General features: G+C 34.8%; 1 protein-coding gene across 2 annotated transcripts in view; it reads right to left on the bottom strand.

Annotated features, from left to right (window-relative positions):
* Positions 1–10,254, bottom strand: part of LOC145664431 (uncharacterized) — a 1,424,688-nt gene extending 1,414,434 nt beyond the window's left edge. For both annotated transcript variants that reach the window (XM_081731113.1, XM_081731114.1), the window contains exon 1: positions 9,658–10,254. The gene's annotated coding sequence lies outside the window, so the exon portion shown is untranslated. The remainder of the gene's footprint in view (positions 1–9,657) is intronic.
* Between the last annotated feature and the right edge of the window lie 1,888 nt (positions 10,255–12,142).

Genomic DNA, 12,142 nt, shown 5'->3' with positions numbered 1-12,142 from the left:
TGCAATTACTTTGTGTTACCCAAATGAAGTATAGGAAACTGAATTCAGTGATAGAAAGGCAACATTGGTACGAAATTCAGGAGAGTTGTAGGTGCCATGTCCCCTGGTACATTGTGCCCCTGGAACACACGACTTTCCCTACTTTCCCTATACTCGCAGAAAAAATTAAAGAACTAGATTCTTTCTGTAAGAAAGAAAAGAATAGAGATATAACGTAAGTTCAAATCTTTAAGCCACATTAATAATTTGTTACTAAACGATTGCATGCGGTCCAGATCGGATTGACTTCCCATGAGTGCGCCCTGCTACAGACAAAACACAATCATTTTTTAAAAATATGATTTTTTTTTTTTTAGGATCCGATGGACCCCTCCGTTGGTGCCCCCTGGCTGTAACTATATTTTCCGACTTTCCCTACTTTATAACTATCCAACTACTAACGATACTAACGATACTAACGATGCAACAACAGTACGCTAAGATGCTCATATGTAATTCAGGAATATACAAGACGTATATGCTGTGCTGCAAAAGGTATACAAGCTTTCTCCTCATATCTATCCCGTCTATTAATATAAAACTTGGTATAGTCATTTCTTCTTTCCCATAGTATTTTTCGAGATACATTTGGATTGAATGCTTTTACCCGGAGCCACTCCAGAGGGGTCCAAAGTTGATGGGAGAAATTTCTGAAGGGAATTTTCCCCACATTCTCCCAATTTTCCCTGTTCAAGTAGGTTTGGAACCCAATACATAGCACCTCTGGAAAGCTTGTTTCATGCTGAAGAGAATGAACTATAAACCACGACTTTCCAATGAACAGTGTTGATGTAATAGCTACTGTATTTCACTGCGAATCTACGATTTTCTTTATACTAACAGGGTTAATGGGTCCCAGGGACTTATTTCGTTGTCCATGGCACCTAATTTTTTGTGCATGAACATATCTTTGTTATGTTTATCGAATGGACTAGCTTTGATTCGGAAGTTCGGATGACAGGTTCATGTTCCTTCCTTGTGAGAATATGATAGTCAACGTTTACGAATAGTGTACTTTCGCTCAGAATTGCACGAGTAAAACAGCAATGGAAAATTGAGTTTTCATAATTAGAGTAGAATTTAGATAGTTTTTAGTAGCAACTGAATATAGGAAATATAAAATTAATGTAATATATTTTCACTGAACTGTTACATGACAGTCTTGTGTTAGGAGAACTAAATAACTTGAAGAGCTTATAATGAGTGCGGGGAAAGGGGGACTCAGAATTTTATATATATATATATATATATATATATATATATATATATATATATATATATATATATATATATATATATATATATACAAGGATCCATGGCCTCCCTAGGAAAATATCCTAGTTACGCCAATGGTTAGGAAGGAAAAATTATATATCTATATAACGCCCTTTGGGAATCTTACAGAAACTTTAAGTTTTAAACTTGATCGTGTTGGAGGTAGACCAATGTAGAATCCGGAAATGAAATGTTATTGGGTTGATGAGAATTATATCAAAACGAGTTATTGACGTAAAGGAAGAGTAGGTTTCTGCTTCATCGACTAGTAAAAAGCTTTCGACCGGGTCAATTGGACCAAACTTCTGAAAATACTTACAGAAATCAGGATCAACTGGAGAGACAAACCACTCATTCGCAACCTGTACATAGGACAACGAGTGAAGTTGCACTTGAAGGAGAAACTATTAGTGTGGAGATTGGAAGAGGAGTCAGACAAGGATGTACTATGTCGCCTCAATTATTCAAAGTTACAATGAATGTTTAATGAAGGAAACAATGGAAATTGGAGATTTCAAGATTCAAGGGCAGATCATTAACAAGATCAGGTATGCAGATGCCGAAGAAGGACTACAGAAAATGATTGACAAAATAGTTGACACTGGGAAATTATATGGAATCGAAATCAACATAGAAAAATCGAAAATCAGGAGAATATCAAGTAGAAACGTGACCTTGCGGCTCACAGTAGAACAAGGAGAACTTGAAAAGACCGACAATTTCAAGTATCTGGGAAGTATTTTAACGAGAAACTCTTACTGCACCAAAGAGATCAGGTCACGAATTGCCATAGCCAAAGAAGCATTCAACAAAAAGAGACCACTCTTAACTAGTAGGCTTAATACTGGACTAAAGAAGAAGTTGGTCAAGTACTATATATGGAACATTGGGCTGTATGGTTCAGAGACATTAAGGAAGTTAAAGAAATATTTAAAGAGCTTCAAAATTAGTGTTGGAGGAAGATGGAGAAGATAAAATGGGCAGAGAGAGTAACAAATGAAGATGTTTTGAAACGGATAGGAAAGAAGAGAACGCTTCCATCCAGCATCCTTCTGAAGGCCAATTGGGTTGGACATATCTTGCGAAGAAATTGGCTTCTTCATACCGCCATAGAAGGAAGGAGGAAAGAAATGCGAGGAATAGGAAGAAGAAAAAACATAACTGATCGATTATTTGAAAATAGAAGAGAACTGGAGTTAGAACAGGAAGCTGAAGACCGAGAAAGGTGGAAGAAATATTTTCAAGCCCGAAACTAAAATTAAAAAAGAAAGAAGTTCCAGGATCTGCCAAAAGGCATAATAATAATAATAATAATAATAATAATAATAATAATAATAATAATAATAATAATAATAATAATAATAAAATAATAATAATAATAATGAACGGTATGGGTTCTAGGCGAGTGAACATCTTGATATTAGGACGAACATACAGTCATCTAAAAATCCGTTACTCAGCATGTTAGAGGCCATGGTATATGTAAATGCTCTAAAATCTTGAAATCGATTTCTTTTTATGACCACCATCACCTATCGTCGCTTGAAAGTAAAAATGGTAAAAATAGAAAAAAATAGAGAAAAAAGAGAAAGATTACCCTCAGAAGGTTATGCAATAGTATAATATAATAAAATAGCAACATTGTGCATTCAGTTAGGTAAATGAGAGTAACAAAGTTGATGATCAACCACTATCAAATAGCATACTCAGCGCGCACACTCGGCTTACGCCTTCCTCGCTCTAGTAGGGATACAGAAGTGGATTCTGCTTTCATGTATTATGTTCCATTTTGTAAGTCTTTTATACACACAGAGGCCGCGGTGGCTCAGTGTTAAAGCATTCACTTCTGGTTCGCGACCTCCGTGTGCATGGTTCTTGGTTCCATTCTCGCTAGTATTGACTCAGCATCATGAGGCAATTGGGGAGCTCTCTGAATAAAGAATCTATGCGCTGGTCGCTCATCACCTATCTGAACGTGAGCAATCTGGATGGCTATAACTTTCATAGCTGTAACGTCAGGATGTTTAAAATTGAGTACTTCTTAGTGCTCTCCAAGATATATTTCTGGGTATACCACTGATCAGTATTACACTAATTATTGCATTTAGGTAGTTTATAATTATTATAATGTATTGGCGCGGCTGAGAATCTTTTTTTCTTTCTATAGTGTTATATAAAAGTGACCAACTCATCAACATACTACTAGAGCTAGGAACATAAAATTTTGACAGGAATCTCCCTTGCTATTAAAACAAGTGTTATGAATTTTTAATAAACTTGTCTTTGGGTAAAATATGAATGGGGAATATTCATCTCTTTATTTTGAATACTGTTGCTTCTTACGAAATACATTTAAAAGTTAAGGAGTTCAAATATATATATATATATATATATATATATATATATATATATATATATATATATATATATATATATATATATATATATATATATATATATATAGATAGATAGATAGATAGATAGATAGATAAAAATTGTAATATAAGATTCCCATTAAAAATTACTGAACATAAGTCTCATAATTTTTTCGAAAATTCCGCTTTTAAATAAGAAAAAGGGGCAATGTGTATTTTACACATTTCGACTCTTTATTGTGAAATTGCGAAATGTAACGATTCTCTCAGTAAGAGACGTGTGGAATTCGGTATTTAAGCTCTTAATTCAAAATAACAGAATACATGTTTCGACAATTCCGCTTCGAAGGAGGAAGGGATCAATTTTTATAATATTCAAATTTCCGATTCGCTATACAGAAAAAATATGTGAATATTCGTTTAAGTTGAAGGTAAGAAGTCTGGTATATAAACTCCAAACTGAAATTATCGAAAACGCGTTCAAGCTTTATCAAAATTTCGGCTTCTACAGGGGTCAATTTTTAGCATTGAAATTTTCGATTATTTATTCAGAAAATGCTTCATGTAGTATTCATTTTAAGTTGGAGGCGTGAAATTCGATATAGAAACTCCCAATCAAAAATGAGTAAATGTGTGTTAAGCATTTCCGACAATTCCGCTTCTAGAAGTAAAAACAGGAGCAATCTTTACAATATTCAAATTCTAGTTTTATATTCATTAAACCTTATTCTTTCTGTGTGAAAGAATGTGCATTTCTATTTGATTTGTTATAAGCATTCGTTATTTACTTTAACGTGTTTAATTAAACACTTAACAGTCAAACTCTACTTGAGGGGCCAAGAAGTAGCTTGGAGGGCTAGGTCTCATTTACTCCCCCCCCCCTCCGCTTTTTGGGTACACTCCTGTAATCCACTATCGATAATACTTGCAAAAGAAAATAATTAACAGCACAAGAAGTAGATGCATAATATATAATTGTAGGAGCAAGAATGAAATATTTAGGGTGGGCGCATTACCCATTCCCGAACAACGACAGGCTAATTATCAAACGCCTGGGACTAACCTTTACACTCTCCTCTCTCTCCAAGACTGTACGTTGTGCTAATATAATAGATCTATGAGTGAATTTTCTCGGAGTTCTCCTATTTCCTCCCACTTCCGTCATCCCACAATTATCACCCTTCTCTCTCAGCCTTTGTTCACAATCATCGGATGACACTCTCATATGATGCATAATTATTTGCCGCCTGGCTTGGATCGTCCGTATTGTGAAGAATGTATTATCCCACTGAGTATTCAGTACATTCTTGTCGAATGTTCTGAATACTCAGATTTCAGAGAATGTACGGACTGCCGTTTACATTTGACCATGCATTGGGTAATGATGTTGATATTAAAGTTGTTCTTTCTTTTATACACACTTGTAACTTTGCTCACGTCCTCTGAGTGCTTTTAACCTTTTTCTGCTATTTATTTTTTGCACTTTCATATTTTCTTCTGATTTAAAGAATTATCTTTATTATTAATATTATTTATTGTTACTGTTATGTCTTTCTTATTTATTGTTATTGTTCAGTATTTAATATTTATTGTTATTGATTTTCTCTTATATTTAGGATTTTATTTTTTCTATTTTGCAGCACTTTTACCTTTCGATTGCTTTGTTCTTAACGTGTGTTTGCGGCGATTCGTGTTCTGTGCAGTTGGGTTGATCGGGACGGGGAGAATAGTCTCGATGCTAAAGTCCCCATTAAACCTTATTCAATCAATCAGTTAATCAGTAACCGTCGGAGTTGTATTGAGAATATACTGTATCTGTCTTAATACAATAGACAGAGAATATACTGTATCTGTACTAGTGCAGAATACAGTAAAAAAAATATAATAAGTATAACTAATGTTACAAGCAAAATGTATCTGTATATTGTAGAATTGCCACTTGTATGTCCGGGAATTTCTGTCCAATGACCATCGCACGTCTAGTTTCATAAACTGCAAGCACATAAAAGTTAAAACATTCTAAAGAAAATCATTACAGAACAGACTTTGAAATTTTCTTTGTGTATCTTTAAAAAATGAAAAGAAAAACATTTAAAACAAGAATTTTAGGAATGATCAAAAAAATGGATCAAAAGATTGCGATCTTGGCCAATAATTAGTTTTTGGATCAGGAGCCAAAAATTTTTGAACGGCCCGTAAATCAAGTTTTTATGTTTTCTACGGAATATGCACATCATATTGAGTTAAGTGAGAGTTTTGGTTTGGCTACAGTGTATGTAGTTCTCCAGATCTAAGGCGTACAAGAAAATTTAGGACTAGCTCAGGAGAGTAATGCTCCCGGAAGTAGGAACGGAAAACACAGTTCTGATTAGTTGGCGTTATCTATGTCTTGCCACGTTGCATTCAAATAGCAGAATTCAGACGATTGTTGTTGTTGGTCCTCGTGGCCGAGTAGGCTAGCGCTATATGCTAATAACGAAAATCTCTTTTGGCGTGAGTTCAAACCCGGCCCGAGGAAAGTTTTTTAAATATTTTTTTTACATTTTTATAACACTTTTTAAATTAAAATAATACGAAAATAATACTCAAAAATGTGATTTACTTACTTTTGTGCAGATAAGTAGTAGTAGTAGTAGTAGTAGGAACGGGTTAGAAGCCCCGCAGGGCTCGTTTTGTTGCCCTTGTACTCCATGATATAACGCTCGTTTTGTTCTCTTGTATTAAATGATATAGATTTTGTGACCAACTTAAAACAACTGACTAGAATAGGGCGTAAAACAACTGGCTAGAGTAGCGCGCGAAAAAACGTACTTCCGGGAGTATTACTCTTCCGAGCGGGTCGTGAAAATTTTTGATTGAAATATATTGGATCTTTTGATTCAAAAAATGAAAAACAAGTGACACATACAATGAATAGTTATCATGAAAACAAATTCCCTATCGCCATTATTATTATTATTATTATTATTATTATTATTATTATTATTATTATTATTATTATTATTATTATTATTTATTAGAGTAAAACTCTAGCAACATTCAGTTTACTCCTGTAAGAAGTAGAAACACATAAAGTTTCTTTTTCTAAGTGTGTCTATTAAACTAGACGTAAAACTTTGAATTTCTACAAAGCAATTTATTTCGATTCAAAATTTGTGAAAGAAAAATGAGTACTTATAAAGTTCATTGTATTCTAGCGTACAGTGGGCAAGGAAAATAAATTTCTTGTCTACAATTTTGGTTCAAAAATAACTACGGAACGAATGGGTGAATTTGCATACAGCTTTCTTTTGACGGAAAATACGGGTAAAATATAATACTGAAATATCAATTTGTGTAATTTAATCATTTTTTCAGATTACTGTGAATTTAAATTGTAGTCCGGGGTATTGAATTTTGGTGACCAACCTACAAGCTACATTAAAAGGTTTCGTCTCTGGCGTTTTTAAACGAACAGAAAATATTAAAAAATAAAACAAGAAATGTATACCTACAGGTACATCATCAAAAGTGTCTAAAATCAGTGCTGACGAATTAATAACAAGGATTTTAAATAAAATTTTATATGTAAGAGTGTTCACAAAAGGATAATGGCGGCAAGTGTTATTGATTTTTTATTATTTTTGAATGGAAGTCCGAAAACATGATGGGCCATATTCAGAGTTGATCTTCGTTGTTTGATTAGTTATTTCACGAGTTTGACTACCCCATGATTCAAACGTTAGTGAAACCCTTAGTATGATGTTAATCACTCACATGTAATAACAACTTGGAATAATGTCCAATACGTTTAGAATAGCAACTAAAATTTGTATAATATGTAGAACAACACTTTCCTTCAAGGCCGTACCATGACGGGAGGAGAGATTAGGACCACAAAGGAAGTTATATACTAAGTATTATTTTGCTTAAGTCATATGCAGTAATGATTTGAGAAGGTTTCCCTTGGGAAAATTTTCAAAACATGGGGAGTAAAAGCAATACTGCGAAAATACCGATAATCAACGTCGAGCATGATCAGATATATGTCTCGGGAGGAATTTCGTATCTTTGAGGGAACGGAGAAGGGAGGGAATTGCATCCAGGGCACCTCCTCAAATCATCACTACACGTATGTTTGGAGTCTTAGGAAGATGCTTCATTAACATAAAGGAGCATGGGCATCCGTGTGACATGCGGAAGTTTGCCAAATATCAGAAATATCAGGAATAGTGGTGGCTCGTGAGAGATGTCACATCGATAAAAGTTAACATGTTATCGCTACAAGTTAGGGAAAGAAGCTTCAGAAAACTATACATAGAAATGTTAGCAATTACATAAGCTATCTTTCCTTAGCTCCTAACGATAAAATTTAAATTTTACCGGTATGATTTCCTTCAAGAGCCGCCAGCGATCAGAAAATAAGTAAACTTAACTGAAATTCTAACTAACTTACATTTGTTGTAAAACATATATTGTTTAAAACGTCTATTTAAATCAACGTTAAAATGTATACTTAATTTGGATTTTCTGTACTTTTAAAACTCCTTTTAGTAAAAGGGATTCCTTTTTTTCTTTTTGCATAAGGTCTACATTAGGCATATCTTTATATTAAATAAAAATAATTTTAAAGATTTTTTTCATCTCATAACATAACCTTGGTTTCTCAGGTGGCTCCTTCAATCACCCTGATTTCTACATACCCAAATTATATCCAAAACTCATTAGTGCGGTTAATTGGAATTTTACTTACAATTTTATTTTTATTTATTTATTTATTTTGCGGATTCCATGACCTTACTGTTACAGGAGGAAGTAAAGCGCTGTCAATTAATATGAGTGGAAAGCTTAAACGGTAATTTGAATGTAAAATATTTCGTTAGTTAGATGGGTTGGAATTTAACGTCCGTTTAAACTCCGAGGCTATATGAGATGTAGACCAACAATTAACTTAACGGAATTACGTGAGCTCCCACTGAGAATTGAACACAGGTCTCCAGAAAGTAAGATATTCTACAAGTATTGAAAGTTACATTTCATATCGCGTAATTTCACAATTATGGGAACAAATATTAGATAAGATCAAAACAAATAATGAAATGCACATGTCTATATATAATTCAACTGACGGAAGTTTTAACTCGAGTATAACCTAATACGCGCCTATGATGTGGGAGACCCGGGTTCGATTCACAGCGGGAGCTCATGTGGTTTGGATTCCACGTTAATCAGTAGGTCTACGTCTCATATAGCCTCGCTGCTGGACGGGACATTAAACTCAAAATCAACTCAACTTGAGCATAACCTACTAATAATAATTGACAATAATATACAAACACGTCTTCGCGGTGGGAGACTCGGATTCGATTCTCGGCGGGAGCTTATTTCATCAGACCCTAAGTTATGGGTCAACATTCCACATAGCCTCGGTGCCAAAAGGGAACATCAAACAAATTCAACCCATGAACCAATTGTTAATATTACCCAATAACATGGATATTTGTTGTTTTCGTTGCTTGTCAATCAGATATGCTTCATTTTTCGCATTTAAAGAACCGTACGTATTTTTGTAATTAAATCCCAAAGATAGACTGAAGCTAATAATAGTAATTAAGTGATATTTTTGTTTGCCTATCTTTTAGTAATGCAATGTGTTCACTGTCATTGACTTCCATTCCATTTTCCGATCCTGCGCTTCAACCCCTTTGCTGCCATAGATAGGAGGCAGCAGTGTAGTTCTGCTGCTAAAAATAACATTTGACAGAGAGAAAACGCTGGAACAGGGGAGAAGATGAAAAAAGAAACACAAGAATCTGTCTACCCAAGATGGCAACGAAATAGAAGCTTGATCTGATTGAAATTTCGAACCAGCCTTCATAAGATTCCTTTTTTCTCTTTCTTCTCCCATTGTGATGGTGAGGAGACTTGCGCAGAGATAGATGATCACCTACCTACACTTGCGAACAGATGGCAAGGAAGCAAAACTTACCTTGAAGATGGTGAGCGTCCACTTTGTGGGTCAAGCGAAAGGTCGTCATGGTCAGAGGCCAAGGACGGATGCTCACACCCCCCGCAAGTCATTTTCTCTGAGCAGAGAACACCGAAAGACAGCATATTGAGAGAAGGAAGACAATCCCGTGAGTAGTAGGCTCTGGCACATCACAAACACTCATCGCACACACACATTGCACAGATTACAGCACAAAAATACACTCGAAATTTCCCCGTACAAAATCGTGCGAAAATCGAACACAATATACCGCTTCATGTGTTATATCACAGCAAGGCGAGAAACACAATCACTAGGCTTTTTTTATGAGGAGGCTTTGGGAACACCTTATTTATTTGTATGAGATGAGAGATTAAAAGCTGTCACCGGCGTCTTCCGTTTGACTGTTTACATTTACATGCAGTGGAGATGATTTTTGCTTCTGCCTTTCACTTCATCTACCTCACTCAACTTCCAGCAGAAGGCTGGATTCTCATGTCAACTTCCGGGAACAGAAAACACAGCCTCGTTCCCAGGCTCACGTGGTTATCCCGTCTGTATGATCGCGCGTTACAACTCTCACTGGAGGTCGCGGGCTCACAGATACAGCCATCACACCCCCGCTATTGATTGGGTCTCCCCTGATTCATACATTCACTCGCGCACAAGCAGAACAGGGTTGCCACGCGCAGAACTCACTGCCAAAAACATCTTTCATAATGATAAAACTTTTTAAAATTTCATTTCATGTTGCAAATATAATCTCATTCGTAGGGATTTTACTGACAGTTTACGCGAAAATCTATAATATCGAATTTGATTATTAACTGATTTTTTCTATCTATGCAAGGTGTGTACTTTTGTTTTTATTACTGTTACATTAAGTGACAAATTCTCATGGAGTTAATGCTTTGATGTCATTCTATTCCTAGCATATCACGCGGAATACTTCATCCCGTGATAGGTCGTCATAATGTACACAAAGCGGCCATTTTACCTCCCCCTCTCTCCTCGTAAACATGTAATATGTCTGAAAACACTTTGCACTGAAGTATTTCCTTACTTGTCGAAGACTAGGATACTAGAACATGTTACTTTAAAATGGTAAAGAAACAAGAATACTGAAAATATAAGTTAAATTAAAAATAACATCGCAGCTTAGACAGGATGTATAATGTATGTATATATAATTATTAATTAATGAACGAGAGTCCGAGCGAGCTCACTTATGGCTAAGCGCTTATGGCGCCTTTGGCGTGAGAGACCTGGGTTTGATTCCCGGTGAAAGCTCATATGGTTCGGATTCCACTTTAAGCTGTAGGTCTACGTCTCACATAGCCTCACTGCTGAAAAGGACGCTAAACTAAACTAAAATCAAAATCGAGTATTCAGAGGAATTTCATTATCAGGAATCATCATTCGGATCTTTGATTACATATTTCTGGGCAATATAATAGACATGTTACGTGTTTATTCTCTGTTGATACTTAAAAGAAATGCTAATTCAGACTTCATTTTTGTTACAAACTTTATGGACAGCAAATAGAAGAAAATAAATATAGTTAGTTTAGATTAAAACAGGTGCTTTCAGTCCTTGAGTACCGTAAACAGAGGGATGCCTACATTTTTTTTCGAAGTATACTTTATCGGAAAATAATATTTTTCGAAAACGAAAAACAGAAAGCTTCGAAAAACGAAAAATTTTCCAAAGAATCAGAAAACTAAATTTTTTCATGCTGTAACATTTTTGAAAAGCACCTCCCCCCCCCAAAAAAAAACTTGAAAAATAGTTTTATTAGTCTTCCAAATTATACTATGCGTCAGTATAGGAAGTCTAATAGAGCCACTATGTTCGTTTTTCTATTCATCTATTTGATTATTGACAGGTATTAGAGCAGTGGTTCCCAATCTTGTTCACCTGGCGTCCACTTTCATATAGGCTACTTTGCATGTTTTACGCCCCCTCCTTTCTTTTGGTGGTTGGTCATACGTGGTTTATGGCTGACCCCTTCTGCGACTTCAGACGCAGCTTTGAATTATCAAATCTTCAATAATAATAATAATAATAATAATAATAATAATAATAATAATAATATCATAATCTCACGAGTTTATATTTATTTCCAGCAAGACTTCTACATATCTTTGTACTGCATTATTATTATTATTATTATTATTATTATTATTATTATTATTATTATTATTATTATTATTATTATTATTATTATTATTATTATTATTAGCTAAGAACCAATCTTTTATGTTAAAAAAGGTGTCTTCCCACTTGCGACAGTCCTATTAGCGACAGGAACTGTTAACTGTCCTATGAGCGACCGATTCGATCTGTTAACTGCGCCGTGAGTCACCGATTCGTTCATACTAAGATAATGGAAGAAGATAAGGTTATCTCTTCTTTAACTTGTATTATGCTAATGTGATTTAGAACCTAACAAAATATACTATGAAAAATTTCGCTCTACCTGAA

This window comes from Thermobia domestica, chromosome 11 (genome assembly GCF_964235325.1).
Source record: "Thermobia domestica chromosome 11, izTheDome1.hap1.1, whole genome shotgun sequence".
Classification (NCBI taxonomy): domain Eukaryota; kingdom Metazoa; phylum Arthropoda; class Insecta; order Zygentoma; family Lepismatidae; genus Thermobia; species Thermobia domestica.
Note: the sequence above shows the minus strand (reverse complement) of the source record. Positions and strands in the feature narration are given on the sequence as shown.